The sequence below is a fragment of the Erinaceus europaeus genome, unplaced genomic scaffold (assembly GCF_950295315.1).
Source record: "Erinaceus europaeus unplaced genomic scaffold, mEriEur2.1 scaffold_362, whole genome shotgun sequence".
NCBI classification, from domain to species: domain Eukaryota; kingdom Metazoa; phylum Chordata; class Mammalia; order Eulipotyphla; family Erinaceidae; genus Erinaceus; species Erinaceus europaeus.
In genome coordinates this window covers 80,893-94,308 of record NW_026648148.1, presented here as the reverse complement: position 1 = coordinate 94,308, position 13,416 = coordinate 80,893, and the positions used below count along the sequence as shown (strand labels likewise).

At 40.2% G+C, this 13,416-nt stretch overlaps 1 long non-coding RNA gene across 1 annotated transcript; it reads left to right on the top strand.

Annotated features, from left to right (window-relative positions):
* Positions 1–8: 8 nt before the first annotated feature.
* LOC132536638 (uncharacterized) lies at positions 9–5,675 on the top strand. Its single transcript, XR_009548130.1, has 2 exons — positions 9–1,009; positions 5,468–5,675. It is a non-coding gene; the product is annotated as an uncharacterized LOC132536638 (long non-coding RNA).
* Positions 5,676–13,416: the final 7,741 nt, after the last annotated feature.

Here is a 13,416-nt window from a genome sequence, read left to right as displayed (position 1 = left end):
CATTTACACTTTTGTTATTCTTACACTGATTTCTTACACTTTTTTGTGCTGCTATTCCTGTAGTAGTCCCTGTTGAGAAACATGGGCATGTGCATCATTTCACCATTCAATATTTTCTCCACTCATCAATATTTTTTGTGTTATCTCCCTATTACTATTAGTAAGCAAGGCAGATATAGATGGAGAATAATGATTAATGACATGTTTTAGGAAATTACCTTTTACTCACCTTCATTGATGTGCATAGACATAGATTCTATGAGGCTCCTAGTTTTAATGCCCAGCTCCTCTAACATTCAGAACTGAGTAGTATTTCATCCCAGAGGAAGGAAGCAAGATATTCTGTGTGGCTGTAGTTTATATCTGGTGGGATTCACTGTCTTCAACTGTATGTTCTCTCATATTTATATATGTAGGACATATAAATGCACCCAATTTCACACACCCATGTAGGAGAAAGAGGAATTATTGCACTGATGAGATACTTGTGATGTCCTCTTTCATGTTTTGCTTCTTTGTTTTCCTTGTTTATATACCAGCTCAGAATCAAAGGAGGGACTCACCCCATGCAAGAATTGAGATGTTAAATATGGAGTCACCATCTCTGTCCTAAATTTTTGAATAGTTACACACTTATACTGCTGTAAACTTTAAAGATTCATCCAACTATTTCTAATTGCAGAATAGTAATCATTTCTGTGTATAGCATAGGGAATGTTTATAGTCCCAGAGAAAATTGGAACCTGTCATTTTCCTGTTAGCTGAAAGTCATCTATGCTTTCCTTAGGATACTGGTTTTTCTGCAAGTCTAAGAAAGATACTGGATACAAACCAAAAGCTAAACAGTGAAAATGCTACTCTACAGCGAGACATTGGCACATTTCAAAATGAGGTTTTCATACTACAAGAGGATATTAACAGACGGAAAAGGAAAATGAATGAGACAATAAAATACATGGAACATCAAACAATGTCAGTAAGAGAAGTGACAGAAGAGTTGCTAACAAATGTAAGTCAAATTGGATTTAAAAAAATTGAAATGTAACATGTCACCTTTAGGCGGCCAGGCTGTGGCATACTCATTTGAGTGCAGTCATTACCATAAGGATCAGGTACACTGATAAGCAACAAGAGCAACAAACTTGAAAAAGAAAAGTTGTCTCCAGGTGTTGGGGATTCGTAGTGCAGGCTCTGAGCCCCAGAAATAACCTTAGAGGCAAAGAAAAAAATGGAAATATTGACAAGACTGTGGAATAGGAGGGGTAAATTTCCACACAATTCAAACCCCTAAAACTCCATATCCAATCCCCTCTCTTGATAGCTCCTCTATTTTTAATCCCTCTGGGAGTATGGACCCAAGATCATTGTGGTGTGCAGAAGGTGGAGCATCTGGCTTCTGGCATTGCTTCTCCACTGAACATGGGCATTGGCATGGGCATGAATATGGGCAGATCGATCCATATTCCCAGCCTGGAGCAGGGATCTGGGGAGGCGGGGCTCCAGGACACATGGTGGGGTCTTCTACCCAAGGTGGTCGGGTTGGCATCCTGGTATCATCTGGAACCTGGTGGCAGAGTAATGAAGCTGAAGGGTTGACATTCCATACCTGATGAGAGACACAATCTTTGGCTTTTATTTTAAATGCATTCCAAGAAATTAAATACAGAACTTAAATTATTGATACAAACAATCGTTCATATTCACATGCAACTTTGACTACAACAGAACTGTATTTTTCCTTCATTATGCTCTCAGCACTGAAATTTATGGATTTTTAACACGTGGCCAACTCTGAAGCTCTGGGGACAAATTCCAGCCAGACAGGAAAGAAGGAAGCAAGTAGTTATATGTGTCTGTAATTTTTGCTTTGTGGGATTCATTGTTTTCAGCTGTAGGTTTTATATAGAATGAATGTAAGAGCATGCACTCGCTCACACACACACACACACACACACACACACACATAGGGGAGAGAGGGAGAATGGCACTGGTCAGCTCTACTTGCGATGTCCACTGCATGTTTGCTTGTTTGTCTTTCTTGTTTATATACAGGCCTAGAACCAAAGACAAGGCCTACCCCATGCAAAACATGAGACATAATATTGAGTCAGTGTCTCTGTTCTAAAGTTTTGAATAGGTCCACACTTATACTGCCATAACTTTTGCAGAATGCACCCAACTTTCTCTAATTGAAGAATATTAATCATTTTGGTGTATACCATAAAGAATGTTTATAGTTCCGATGAAAATTGTAACATGTTAGTTTATTGTTAGATAAAAAATCTTTTATGCTTTACTTAGGATTCTGGTTGTTGTGAAAAGACCAGAAACATATTCCAAGAAATCCAAGAGCTAGAGGATGAAATTGCTACCATAAAGCAATTACTGGATGTAGTAAAACATCATTTTAAATGAGGATGCAAATGCTGAAAAAAAAAAGGACAGGTAAAGACTTCTCATCAGGAAATGAAATTAGAGAACATGAAGTAAAGATATTATCAAAATAACAGAAAATTTAAAAAGAGATGTAAGTCCAATTTGATGTTAAATATTGAAATCTATCATTCACCTTTAGGTAGCCAGGGAGTGGCATATCATTTGAGCTTAGTCATTGCCATATGCAAGAACCTAGGTCCAGCCCCTACACCCCACCTACAGGGGAAATACTTCCTGAGCAGGTTTGTAAGAGACTTCCTTTCTCTCTCCCTCTGTTTTTCTCTCTCCTTTAAATTTCCTCTCTGTCCGATATAATGAAGTAGAAGGAAGGAAGGAAGGAAGGAAGGAAGGAAGGAAGGAAGGAAGGAAGGAAAAGAAGGAAGAAACAAAGGAATAGAGGAAAGAAACGTAAGGAAGAAAGGAAAAATCAGAAGGAATGAATAGTGGGTGGAGGGAAGGAAGAAAAGACAGAAGGAAGGAGGAAGGAAAGGAGGAAGGAAGAAAGGGCCGTCTGCTGCAGTGGGTCATCCTGCTGGCACTGGTCCTCCGTAATTACTCTGATGATAACTAAAAGACAGACCAACAGAAAATATCACTTTGAACCTTTATAGGTGATACAAGTTTTTAGAATCAGTTTGCAGTGACAGATTTCTATTATATTTTCACTAGCATTTATGTTTTATTGTTCTTATATCTTAAACTTTTTCATCCTGCTATTCCTATAATACTTACTGATAACAAAGTTGGAAATGTGCACCAATTTCGCCATTTAATGTTTTCTCCACAAAGCAATATTTTGAATAATCTATTACTAATAAGCAAGACAGATATAGCCAGAGAATAGTGATTAATGAAATGTTTCAGCAAGCTCTTAGGCTCACCTTCATTTATGTGTGTAGGCATAGAACCCATGTATACTTATTTCACAAACGTGTAAGTAAAAGGTATACAGGAAGGTTATTATATCAACCAGTTAAAAATAAGTATTACCTTCATTATATTTTCATTTTATTCTTTTTAAGTCCTGGATACATTCATATCTTACAGTAAATAAAGACTGATGCAGTGCTATGAGGGCTGTGTTCAGGGAGATCCAGTCAATTTCCCCCAGAACTGTGTATGGAAAGTAAACCCAGAACTGCTTCAGTGTCTATTAATGTGACCAAGGCTCACAAACAGGAAGGTGGCAGGTGGAGTAGGCACTTTGTGCAACCCTGCAAATGTTTAGGTCTAATGCTGTGCCGACTATTTCCTGATCTGCCTATTGGTGCACTGATGTCTCTCTAGTGGAACAGTAGGTCTGGGGGAAAGTTTGCAGCCATATTGCTGACATTTAACATTATACTATTTGCATTTGCACTTTTTTATTGTTTTTATTTATTATTTTTGTTTATTTAATGGACAGAGACAGCCAGAAATCAAGAAGCAAGAGCATGGTAGAGAGGCAGGGAGACAGACAGATACCCGTTGTTGCACTACTTCACCACTCAGAATCGTTTCCCCTTCAGGTGTTGACCAGGGGCTCGAACCAGATCCTTGATCATTGTCACATGTTTGCTAAGCCTGCTGCACCTACAAGTGACCTCTGGTTTCACATTTTCTAACTCAGCCTTAGAAGTCCTAGAGCTGGGAGTCTGGCAGTGGCACAACGGGTTAAGTGCACGTGGTGCAAAGTGCAAGGATGGGCTTAAGGATCCCAGTTTTAGCCTCTGGCTCCCCACATGCAGGGGAGTCGCCTCACAAGTGGTGAATCAGGTCTGCAGGTATCTGTCTTTCTCTACCTCTTTCTGTCTTCCCCTCCTCTCTCCATTTCTCTCTGTCCTATCCAACAACAATGACATCAATAACCACAACAATGTTAAACAAGGGCACAAAAATAAATAAATAGCAAAAAAGTTTTTAAAAAGTCATAGAGCAATTGCATAATATTCTATTTGTGGCCTGAATATGAAACTGCTCTGAGAAAACGTGTCTTCCCTCAGATTTTTATGTTTCTAGCAACAGTATGAAGGCAGAAATACCTGACTAATCTAGCAGTAAGCTTAAGTAATAAAGCAGTCAAATTAAATGACAACTCTAAATTCTACAGTTCTTCACTTGGCCAGTGATTGAACTTTGGCTTCAGAAGTGCTCAGAAACCCTTGCCATGAAATATAAAATCGCTTACTTTGTTGCTAGATTATACAACCTTGTATCTTTCAGTGGACTTACCCCCACTCTGTCCCTTGCTCCACAGCACCTCACTGAAATGGAGCACTGAGGCAGCCATAGGAGCAGACCCTTCTCTCTCTCTAGTCTTTGCCTGAGTTTCTACCCTCTGTCAGCCCCACTGTTTTCTCCCCTTTCACTTGTTAATTTACCACTCCAACAAGATGTCCACAAGTTGTGTATGCCCCTTTTGTGGTACACAGCAGCATTCCATTGTACACCTATCATGGTTTATAAAACCTGTATGGAAACCAGATGTTTAGTTGATGAGATATGACTTGTGAGGTGTGACTTATACCATCTTCAACTTTCTTACAACTCGAGTGCTAGTTGTAGCACCTTAATATGGCTGTTGAATGAATGAGTGAAGAATGATCAAAACAGAAATTACTCTGTGGGCTGGACAAACAGCATCAGTTATGCAAATGATTTTAGGCCCTCAAGCTCCCAGGCTCAATGCCCAGCACCTCCAAAAAGCAGTGTTAAGTGGTCTTCAACCAGAAAGGAAGGAAGGAATCAAAAGGAGAAAGAGAATTAATGAATGAAAGAAAGGAAGGAAGAAATATAGGTGGGGGAGAAGCAAAATGTAGGTAGGAAAGAGGAAAGAGGAAAAAGTCAAGATAGAGGAGTGAAGTCCTGCAGACAGGTAGGCAGAACAGAAAGTCTGCAATATTTATAGGCAAATTGTTTTGATAGTAACTTTCTGTTTTGTTGTTCAGGAACAATTTCACTCATAATGCTAAGAAAGGATGACTTTCACTTATGGTAGTTTAGTTGCCTTCAGAATGTTTTAACAAAACATTTTCTGTGTGTTTTTCTCTAGATACAAAATGTAAAGTATTCCAGATTTCACAGAATTCATTCACAACCTAATGCTGAGGCCTGATCTCAAGCAAGACACAGTATTCAGTGATAGAATGGAGGCCTGGGGGTTGTATTCAAAAAGCTTCAGGTTTGGCCCCGATACGATGTGTAAAGTATGTGTAAAGTATACTCTGCAGTTCATTTAAAATAAAGTCAATAATTTTTTATTGCTTCTTCAACTATGTCTCAGTATCCGGTTACTCTAGCTTAATGGCATGTAATCTGAAATGTTAAAAGTGTATTTGCTGCACTATTTAGACCATATTTTATTTTATGCATCATTCTATGACTTCTGAAAAATCTTGTCCCTTTTTTTGCCTCCAAAGTTATCCAAAAGAGTTCCCTACCAGGGAGTTGTTTGATAGTGCAGCCGGTTAAGTGCAAGTGGCACAAAGTGCGAGGACTGGTATAAGGATCCCAATTTGAGTCCCCGGCTCCCCACCTACAGGGCAGTTGCTTCCCAGGCGGTGAAGCATGTGTACAGGTGCCTGTTTTTTCTCTCCCCCTCTGTCTTCCCCTCCCCTCTCCATTTCTCTGTGTCCTATCAATGACAATATCAATAACAATAATAACTACAACAGTAAAAAAGCAACAAGTGCAACCAAAGGAAATAAATATTTTAAAAAATTTTAAAAAGAGTCCCCTGCCTGCACATGCATCCACTGAAACATATATGTATATTTTTTTAATTTTATTTATTTATTTATTTATTTATTTTGCCACCAGATTTATCAATGAGCCTCTGTGCTGTTACAAATCCATTGCTCCTGAATGCAACATTTCGATTTTTTTTTTCCTTTTCTTGGATAGGACAAGAGAAATTGAGAGGGGATGGGCAAATCAAAAAGGAGAGAGAGAAAGAGAGAGAGACAAGGAGAGAGAGAGAGACTTGTAGGCCTCCTTCACTGCTTGCAAAGTGACTTCGTCAGTGATAGGGAGCCTGGTGCTCGAAACAGGAGCCTTGCATGGGTCCTTAGGCTTCACACTACATGCGCTTAACCAGTGTGCCACCACCTGACACCCCCTCCGGGTTTTATTTCTTTATCTGGTAGGAAGGAATTGAGGGGGGGAACATAGGGAGAGAAACAGAAAGACACCTTCAGTACTTGTTCATTGTGTATGCAGCTTCCCTCCTGCAGGTGGGGAGTAGGGTCTCGAATCTGGTCCTAGACATAATATGTGTGCTTAGTATCTGTGCCACCAATTGGAGCCCTTAAGCTATCTCCTAGTGGAAATTATTTGGGTGCCATGTGTATAATCAAAATTTACATGACATTGGAAACTATTTCTCTTGGCAACTGACTAGTCTGCAGATGTAGTGGCTGAACCCCACCTCCATGGAATTTTACATATTCAAACAACACGGATGTTCAAAGTTTCAATAGCACTGTAATGAACAATTCTTAATTCTTTCTATTATTGATTAATAATAGTGTTTGTAATTGTTTGCTGCTAGTGTTTCCACTGGGGCTTTGCAAGAGCACAGTTGATCATTCCCAGGATATTGTTTCTTTCCCTATAATTGCAAAAAGATAGAAAGAGAGGAGACACTCCGGAGCACTACTCAGTGCTTCATGAAGCTTCTCCTTGCAGGTCCTCCCAAGATGAAGTCCAGTCTTCAGGCATGGCAAAGTAGGCACTGTGCTGCTGGAGAAGCTATCTTTTTTTTTTTTTTCGCTCCTCCAGGGTTATTGCTGGGCTTGGTGCTTGCACCATGAATCCACCGCTCCTGTAGGCCAGTTTTTTTCCCCCTTTTGTTGCCCTTGTTGTAGCTTCCTTGTGGTTATTATTATTGCCCTTGTTGACACAATTCGTTGTTGGATAGGACAGAGAGAAATGGAGAGAGGAGGGGAAGACAGAGAAGGGGAGAGAAAGATTGACACCTGCAGACCTGCTTCACCGCCTGTGAAGCGACTCCCCTGCAGTTGGGGAGCCGGGGGCTCGAACCGGGATCCTTACGCCAGTCCCTGCGCTTTGCGCCACATGCGCTTAACCCACTGCGCCACCGCCCGACCCCTAGAAGCTATCTTTTGCCCCCATATTGGGTGCTTTTAATTTATGTTGGTATCCACATAGAGATTTACACAATTATAACTTTGATTACTGCACTGGACTTTGTAAAGAACTGGATATATTACAGTTGTTACGCTGTCATGAAAATTATTGCGTATTGCTTTATTTTATTATATTTTCCTTTATTTTGTTTTTTACTAGGGAGATTGAGTTTACAGTCAATAGTAAAATGTAGTTGTTTGTACACCTGTTACATTTCTGAGTTTTCCACATAACAATTCAACCTCCTCTAGGTCCTATCTGGCATCATGTTTCAGGACCTGGACTCCACCCCCACCCCTGAGTCTTTTACTTTGGTGCAGTACACCAATCCATGTCCAAGTTCTGCTTTGTGTTTTCTTATTTTTCAACTTTTTTTTTTTAAATTAATTATTAGTGATGTAATAATTATCCCACAAGATTGTGGGCTGAGGAGTATAATTCCATACATAAAATTCTCCCCACCAGAGTGCCATATCCCATCCCCTCCATTGGAAGCTTCCTCTGGGAGTATGGACCAAAAATCTCCATCCTTTTCTGCTGGACATGGCCACTGACAGGTCCATCCATCCCCTTCTATTTGAATAGTGACTCATAATTTTCATTATACAAATCTTTCACTTCTTGGGTTAGGTTTATTAATAGATATTTTACTGTTTTTGTTGATATAGTGAAAGTGATTGGTTTCTGGATCTTCTTCTGCTAACTTAATATACAAAGAAACAAACTAAGTAATCCAGTAGGAAGCTCTTAGAAATTATCAGGAAATATAGTAAGGTGTCAGGCTACAAAATTCACACACACAAGTCACTGGCATTCCTCTATGCAAACACTAAGTGAGCAGAAGAAGAAACCCAGATATGGATAATTTTAAACACTGATTAGTGTTTCATTTCTAATTAAGATATAAAATGTGCCAGAGGATTTTTCAGCTTTACTGTTTTACATGCACAAAACATGCATTTCAATGCACAGACAGAAAGGAATTCGTATACATTAATAGGTCTATTTCTTATCCCTGTGGGAACATGGACCCATGATTTTTTAAAAATATTATTTATTTATTCCCCTTTTTTGCCCTTGTTTTATTGTTGAAGTTATTTATTGTTGTTGTTGATATTGATGTCATCATTGTTGGATAGGATAGAGAGAAATGAAGAGAGGAGGAGAAGGCAGAGAGGGGGAGAGAAAAATAAGACACCTACAGACCTACTTTACCACTTGTGAAGCGGCTCCCCTGTAGGTAGCGAACTGGGGGCTAGAACTGGGCAGGTCATTGCCCCTTGAGCCATGTGTGTTTAACCCACTCCATTACTGGCCACCCCCCACCACACCCCTTTCTACTACAATCCCTGTCCCCCTTGTGTCTTTTGCAGTATTTTGTGTCAGCATGCACAACAGCAGTCACACACACACACACACACACACACACACACACACACACAATTCTACCACCTGCATCTAACACATCTAAAACATTTGTTGAGGATATTTTCTGTTCAGCAGTAAAGGCTACTAAGACCAGGTGACCCGTCATACGCTGCAAATTACAGTACAAACTCACTAACAGATTTCACAGGATATGTCATCCCTACCAGGAACATTTACAGTTGCTCCATTTGTTTACATCACAGATTCCCTAACACTGTCCACAGCAACAGTCACTGCAGCTGGCCTCAGTCACCTGGCCTCAATCAGTTTTGCAGGAGCCAACTCACTAACAATGACCCATGACTTCACAACATCCTTACAATCCTGCCTATAACACCCTATTTTTGAAGGAATTCACAATCACGCTGTATGTTAGCTTATGGATAACAAACACTGCTACCAGTGACTATACTGTGATATCTATTATTACTAAAATTAATTAGTATGTTACTAATTACTGCAATACTACCATTATTATGGCTATTAATACAAACCAACTGATATCGAACATCAATCATTAACATAATCAGGATATTTTGAGATAACCATGTATTCTCATGACTTTTCTTATTTTGCCTCCAGGGTTACTGCTGGGGCTCAGTGACTGTACCATGAATCCACCAGTCCTGGAGGCCATCCCCCCCCCTTTTGTTGCACTTGTTTTAGCCTTCTTGTGGTTATTATTATTATTGATGCTGTTATTTGTTGGATAGGACAGAGAAAAATGGACAGAGGAGGGGAAGACAGAGAGGGGGAGAGAAAGACAGACACCTGTAGACTTGCTTCACTGCCTGTGAAGCGACTCCCCTGCAGGTGGGGTGCCAGGGGCCTGTACCGGGATCCTTATGTTGGTCCTTGTGCTTTTCACCAAATGTGCTTAACATAGTGCACTACGCCTGACCCCCCATTTGCTTTTTTTTTTCTCTCTTTTAAAAAAATTACTATTTATAAAAATGAAACACTGACAAGACCATAGGATAAGAGGGGTATTGTTCCCACTACCAGTAGTCTGGATCCAATCTCCTGCCCTGATAGCTTTCCTTTTTTTTTTTTTTTTTTTTTACATTTGTTGCCCTGTTTATTGTTGCTGTGGTTATTATTGTTTTTGTTATTGCTGTCATTGTTGGATAGGCCAGAGAGAAAAAGAGAGAGGAGGGGAAGTCAGAGAGAAGGAGAGAAAGACAGACACCTGCAGACCTGCTTCACCACTTGTGAAACAACCCCCTACACGTGGGAAGCCAGTGGCTGGAACCACGATCCTTGCGCCATTGTGCTTAATCCACTGTGCTACTACCGCCAGACCCCCACTTTCCTATTCTTTACCCCATGGGAGTATGGACCCAGGGTCGTTATGTGGTGCAGAAGGTGGAAGGTCTGGCTTCTGTAATTGCTTCCCTGCTGAACATGGGTATTGACAGGTCGATCCATACTCCCGGCCTTTCTCACTCTTTACCTATTTGGACAGGGCTCTGAGGAGGCAGAGTTCCAGGACACATTGCTGGGGTCATCTGTCCAGGGAAGTCCAGTTGGCATCATGGTAGCATCTGGAACCTGGTGGCTGAAAAAGAGTTAACATATACAGCTATACAAATTGTTGATTAATCATGAACCTAATGGCTGGAATATTGCAGAGGAAGATTTGGGGTCTCCATTTTGGAAATAGCTAGTAGGTCTATTGTAGATATATTCCAAAGGGCCCATGTTTTTATTAGTTTTTGCCTGAGCCTGGCATCTGATATGCAGGTGCACCCAGGTTATTGTCTGGGGAGATGATGTCATGGCTGGAAAAAGGGTTAGATAGCTGGATCAGGGCAGAGAGTACTTCCCAAATATGAGAAAAGTATATAAACATTGTTGACTGTTAACCTCATCAATTTGATCTGGGGCCCATATTCAGCAGAGGAGCCTATGCAACCTCTACACCCTTGTAGGTCGGAACTTGGATTCTGTGGTCATTAGTAGGAACATTCCAGGTTTCACCAATTTCAGAAGAAATATAGAGTATGTTATCCAGCCCTCCTCTGGAGGATGGAACATTCTCTACCATTGTTGATCTACATTGAGGGCAAGGTCCTATGAGGACCCCAAAGGGGTCCATTATATTGTGCCTGATGGTGATGACCAGAGATAATTTAGAGCAGGATCTAGTAAAGGTCTAGGCTCATCGTGTTTGTGTGGGAATCCCAGGACTCCTCGACTAGGGCCCCCACTGATGGGGTGGCCAGATACTGACTACAGAGTCATGATTAAAGTGTGCCAGTCTCTTGCCCTTATTCAGCTTTTGTAGTCATTACTTTGGTAAGATTAACTTTGGGGTGACTGAGGGAAGTATAATAGGAAGTAGGTCAGGAGGGTATCTAGGTCTAAGTAGAAACTATTTCATTAGGTATTTAAAGGTGTCTTTTCAGATCTTTCTACTCGCTTCATTTATTGACTCACTGCAAACTACTGTGCACTCTTGCTTTAATTTGCCCTAATTTATGGATACATGTGTACATCTGCCCTCTCTCATGGGACCTGGTCTATACCTATGTTTGAGGCTTTGTTGGAAAGTGGAGATTTGCTTTTCTTTATACTGGTCAATTTGTTCCTCAAATAGTTACATTATTCTAAATAGTGATCAATATAAAGAAGGGCAATCACACACACACACACACACACACACACACACACACACACACACACACCCCAAAACTGTTCAACTATCATTCACAAAGTCAAATGCACAAATGGTACTATACTATCAATCCTAAAGTCATTTAGGGAGAACAATATATACAGTAAACTTTAGAACATAAATCTACATTCACAGTTAACATTTTTTTCTAAAAAAACTTTATTTTTTTTACCTTTGTTGCCCTTGTTATCATCGTTGTTGTTATCATTGCTATGGTTATTGCTGTCCTTATTGCCCAGGACGTGGGTGCTCAGGAGCAGGCTGATGCTACGCTTCATTTTCTCCTCCCGTGGGCCATGATTTTTTTGGTCTGCGCCTTAATGTTCTCCCAGCACTTCTTCAGCTGTTTGAAATCCCGCAGCTACAGGATGGGCTGAGAGTTGTACTCCTCGGCCATGTGCACTGCTAGAGAGCGATAGTTCAATAGTCCAGGTCGCTTTTCTTACACTTCAGGACATATTTGTACTTTTTCACCAAGGCAAGCAGGATGCTCTTTTCCAACTCGGCGAAGTATTTGGCAGGTGTTATGATTGCGTTGTTTTGCATTTTCCAATGTTGGTCCTGGCCCATTAATGAGGCTGCAGCGAAGGAATTATGTATATTGTGGTAAAGTGTATATTAAGACTTATGAGTGAAAGAAAGATATAAAGAGCTAATATTATGCCTTCTAAGCATAATAGTGAAGATATTAGATGATATCGATATAGTAATGTACCGATTAGGGCGATTATAAATGCTAGGAATACATTTATAAATACAATAGACATTTGGTAATTATGATATTAATCATAATCTAATGAGTCAAAATCACTAATTTTCATTTAAACTAATTACCTTATTCATTTCATTCTAAGCCTTCTTTTGTTCATTCATATGCTAGGCTTGTGGCTAATGCTATAATGAGTGTGAGGACAATTATGATAGATGTTGTTGTACTTAGTGAATTTATTAACCAGGGGATAGGTAGGAGTAGTGCAATTTCCAGATCAAATAGTAGAAATGTAATTGCTACTAGGAAAAATTTTATTGAGAAAGGTAAACATGCTGATCCTAGGGGATCAAATCCACATTCGTAAGGGCTAATTTTCTCTACATATGTATTAAGTTGGGGCAAGATACATATATATATATATATATATATATATCAACTTCAAAGAGCTTGCATTTAAAGGGATAATTTTCTAGTTCCATATGTTGCAAATTGTGACATGATAAAAAGAGTCTTCAATGCCTCTGATTACCTAATCATTCTTCTTTCTCTTCCCTCCACGGCTTTTAAAAAAATCCAAGTGTTGGGGTCAGATGGTGATGCAACTGGCTTAGTACACACAGTATGATGTTCAAGGACCTGCCCAAGTTCCAGCCCCCACGCCCCACCTGCAGGGGGGACACTTCAGAAGTGGTGAAGCAAGTCTGCACATGTCTGTGTTTCTCCCTCCCTTTCTATCTCCCCCTCCCCTCTCAATTTCTCTCTGTCCTAGCCAATAAAATGGGGAAAATGGCTGCCAGGAGCAGCCTATTCGTAGGGCTGGCACCTAGTCCCAGTGATAACCAGGGAGACATAAACAAAATAAAACATAACTACCTAGTTTTAACTAAACCCTGTCAACCCAAGAACAATATCAAAGTTTTTACTGTACCCACCATATGCATACTTTGAATGAATGAACCAAGGGCATAGCTCACAAGGTAGGGTGCCTGCACTACAATGTATAGGATCCAGGTTCCTACCCCAGTACAAGAAGGAT